This window comes from Sinocyclocheilus anshuiensis, unplaced genomic scaffold (genome assembly GCF_001515605.1).
Source record: "Sinocyclocheilus anshuiensis isolate Anshui unplaced genomic scaffold, SAMN03320099.WGS_v1.1 scaffold426, whole genome shotgun sequence".
NCBI lineage: Eukaryota > Metazoa > Chordata > Actinopteri > Cypriniformes > Cyprinidae > Sinocyclocheilus > Sinocyclocheilus anshuiensis.
The window spans coordinates 538,936-543,603 of record NW_015542362.1 but is presented as its reverse complement, the minus strand read 5'-3'; the positions used below and the strand labels follow the sequence as shown (position 1 = coordinate 543,603).

Below are 4,668 nucleotides of genomic sequence, written 5' to 3'. Positions count from 1 at the left end.
TTTTAAATGGAACCGTTTTTTTTACCTTTAGATGAAATATGAAAGAATGGTTTTATATAGGTTTATGTTTTGTCATATATTTGATACAGCATATATGGCCTTGATATGGCCTTCTCTTGAGGTCAGAAAAGTAATCTCTGGTACATTTTCATTGCAAAACAAGACAAAAAACAAAAAATGCCGTGTATCAAAGCACAAGGAAGAACACAAATGAATTCAATTAAAACTTTATCACTAGATAGATAGATAGATAGTTAGATAGATTGTAATGAATTACTAGTATTATATAATGAATAAATCTATTCAATAAAAATATCTATAGTGTGGAGTATCCCCCACCCAAAAAAAAAAAAAAAAAAATCAGAAATAGGAGCCAGAAACATCCACCCATGGCAATGATGGCAGGCTGTATTGAAAGGAGTGAGACACATCCGCTATATCTCTATTTGCCCTACAGAAAACTTTTAATAAAAAATTTTTTGAGTGCATATATAATACAAATATACAATATTTCTATTACAGATATCAGTTATTGATAATGAAACCATCAATTTATTGATGGTTAATAAACAGGGGAACACAAAGGAATTAGTTGACGTTTTTAAACATGCTTTAAACACACGCGTTTTGGTAACAGGACTTAACTAACTAAAGTAATCCGAGATTAGTTAATAGTTAACATGTGTCGCAGTGGCGGCTCCTGCCAATTCTCTCGGGGGGCGGCAATTCAGTTGTCACCCATTCAATTGATAAATTAATGGCTAGTTAAAGATGTAAAGGAAACTGAACTACTATAGTATTAATTAAAAATAAACTGACTCTAACAATCAATCTCTTGCTCTCCTTATGTTTCTATATGCGTGTTAATACAATTCAACAGCAAATTAAGACTGAAGCCAGGCGGTTTTCCAAAAAAACATTTTACTTCAATTTCAGTTTAATAAGAAATAATTGAAGTCACATAAATCACTATTTACATAACTCACTTATATTACACGGCTCATTTACAACATTACTCACTTATATTACACAGCTCATTTACAACATTGCTCACTTATATTACATGGCTCATTTACAACATTGCTCACTTATATTACACGGCTCATTTACAACATTGCTCACTTATATTACACGGCTCATTTACAACATTACTCACTTATATTACACGGCTCATTTACAACATTACTCACTTATATTACACTGCTCATTTACATTACTCACTTATATTACACGGCTCATTTACATTACTGCTCACTTATATCACATTACTCACTTATATTACATTGCTCCCTTATATTACACTGCTTACTTACTCACACGGCTCACTTAATTACACTGCTTACTTACATTACTCACTTAACTTTACATTACTCACTTACACTGCTCACTTATATTACATTACAACTGTAGTTGTCCATGCGATGTCCGTCACGCTCTCGGAATGGAACAAAATGCAGGGGTAGCAGAATAAAGCGTTAGCTACTTCGCAGCCCGCTAGCCATTTTTTCCGCTCATACCACGTCCTCGAAAATCACCGTTTATACGACTTCCCACCTTTTGTAGATACTTGTTTGAAATTTAAATTTGGTCTTGTTGGTCCTAATTCTTTAATTGCCCATTTATCCTCATTGCTACGACGACTGAATGGTATTTCTTTCAATGACATGATATAATTCATCTGCGCTGAAGTAACGTTCGCCAAGATGTCGATCAAGTTCAACTGACAACTGAATATGAGCAGTGTTGCCAACTAATTTTCAGGGGAAGTTGCTAAAGGAAGGTTGAGTTGTTGCTAAAAGTTGCTAAATGACGCGATGTCATTGCGCGGTGACGTCATTGCGTAATCACGATGCAAAATTGTGTCACTGCATCAAATCTCAGCAAAAAATATAAACAAATGTATATATGTTAATTTAGATGTTTATAAAATAATATAAATGCATAATATTAAAATATAAATAACTAATTTTAAATTATTAAACACATTTTTTAACAATTACAATTTAAGTTTATTTTTATTAGCTAGTAAACTAGTAAAACTACTCATTCTGAACAATTATAGTTTTAAGCAGTGTATTAATAGTTCGTACGCTACACTCTAAGAAAAGTCTGTAAAAATAGGGCAAAATCTATTAATATGAAGGAATTTTCCGTAATTATTATTCACACATTTTTTACCTACATTTTAAATTACGCATTGTATTTTGTTTTCGGGTTACAGGGTTACAATGGATAATGGAAAATGTCCTGGAAAATTACTACATTTTTCTAGATATTTTTCTTACCGTGCACTAACTGATCAACAAACTCAAGTACAAGCTACTAACAAGGTGTATCATAAATGAACAATTATTCAATTATTATTATTATTATTATTAAATTAAACAATTGCTAATAGCAGCCAACTTAATTCATGTGAATTGTGTACTGCTAGGCACCTTTGGTTTCCTCTTTTTGTGTAATTTAGATGGAAAATGTGTGCCTTTTTTATCGTTTGAGTCACTTATCAAACGTTGCTAAATGTTGCCAAACAAATAAAAAAAAATAGCTACATTTGTTGCTAGGTGCTTTTGGAAGAAAAAGTTGCTAGGGTAGTCTGAAAAGTTGCTAAATCTAGCAACAAAATTGCTAAATTGGCAACACTGAATATGAGTTGGCGGCGTAACGTAGCTGTCCCCGCCTCTGTTTTTTTTTCTTCTCACATTTGATAAAGATATTAAAGTAGTTTTTCATTTTTTCTTGTTGTTAAAATTCAAAATAGTTTTTAAATATTATTGGATGTCACTGTTCCCACCAATCCTTGCACAAGTTAAGGTTACGCATGATGACGAAAGCACGTTAGTGCTAGCCCTCCCGGAACTCAGAGGTTGCATTGCAGTGCCTGCAGTTCGAAAAAAATGATCTTTGCATGGAAGTCTAGCACTCGGGGCGATTCTCAGTCCGACAGAAATCGTCCAAAAAGGGGCGGTACTACACAAAACGCGACTCGACGCTGATTGGACTATTTAGAGGCAGAACAAACAGTCTAGAATAGTGAAAGCTAGCGTAACACTGTGGTTGAATGTGAAAGAAAAACTCCCTTTTTGCGCTTTGGTGATGCGTCGCCCAATCGCCCTAATGGAGAAACCGCGTGTGTTATTAGATTCAGTTTTAAAAAGATAATTAAACAAGTTTTACAACAAACAAATGGCAACAATTCGGTGGAATGGCCCATCTACAAAGAGCAAGTAACAAAAACAACAAAATGTAACGATAATGGTACACAGAAACTTGATTCAAATGTTGACAATTTACAAGTTACAATTTAAAAAACACCAATTTCAAACCTAGCACCAGTGTAAAAGATGGCGCAAAGCCAAAACCGAAAGTCACCTGACTACCTACCTTGTTCAACGCATCACTTTAGACTCGTACAAATAAAATCCATCAAGACGACACTGAGGTTTGTAAATCCACCCATGGACAAGATCCGCTCTCCATTGGGAGTTAATAGCCCAAGAGGGCTACAGTACTGCAGCAATGCTACAAGGGATACTTTTCGCCTTTCAGCTGTTCATTAGCATTAGGTTCACGTCACACATCCGGAGTAAGGCGTCAAACCAAAATACTTTCGGGTTAAGAGTTGAGATAAGCTTTTTTCCCGATAAGGGCAAGTACAAATAAATCCATTCACTGAGATCACTTTACAGTAACTTTCCGGTTTAATTAGCCAAAGTCTTGGTTAACAGGAGCTCATTTGCTTACCATTTAGGTTTTAATACGTGAAGACGTTTTGTGTTAAAATGTAAAAAGCAGAACTTATTCTACATTATATATATTTTCCAATGTTTTCTTACTTTCCACATAGCTATGATTCAGTCATACTGCACTATATGCATTTCCAATATACATTTGTTTTAAAACTCACACGCTAATAACCTGCAACCAGTAGCATAGTATACAGTAGGTACATTCACCATAGACACTGAGGTGGATGAGTCTGAATAATAAAATATGGCCAACAATAATATCCAGTGATGCAAAGTACTTGAAGCATTTTTACCATTTTGAACTGTAATTAACTATTAATTAACAATTATTTAATTCCTTTAAATAAAGAACCACATTACAACAACTTCACAATGTTTTATTTTTTTATCATAAATTATGAATGGGCTTGTAAAAGTACTCTAATATTTATATGTAGGTATGGCAAGCATAAAGTCTCTTCACCGCAATCTTTCTTATCAAATAAACAAAACAAAACATCAAATCACAGAATCGAAATAACACTGCAAAAGAAAAACAACCACACAAACAATAATTAACTATCAGGTCAAAATAGCTGGTAAAGCTCTTCTATTTTTAGAACAGAATTTTTTTCAGTGGAAGTGAATATCTGAAAAAGGAACTATATATGAACACGTCTTCAAACGTCAATGAACATTCAACAGAAAAGATGACTGTCTGCTGAACATCAAAATCCTGAAATGACTGGGAACCAAAGTGAATTTCAAGGGTTATTCAACCTGTCATTTAACGACTGAAGCAATCTACCAAGTGTTTAGAGTTCCATGGTCCAGCATTGTTGGCCAAGAACTGCATATTGACTTGAGTTTTGGTCTCCTGATACAGCTGGGCAGCCATCTAGACAGAACATAAAACAGATTAGCAGCTTACAACAACGGA

The 4,668-nt window shown here is 34.1% G+C and overlaps 1 pseudogene; it reads right to left on the bottom strand.

Moving 5' to 3' along the window:
* Window positions 1–4,515: 4,515 nt before the first annotated feature.
* The window catches only part of LOC107691993 (adenosine deaminase domain-containing protein 2-like), an 8,261-nt pseudogene continuing 8,108 nt past the window's right edge, over window positions 4,516–4,668 (bottom strand).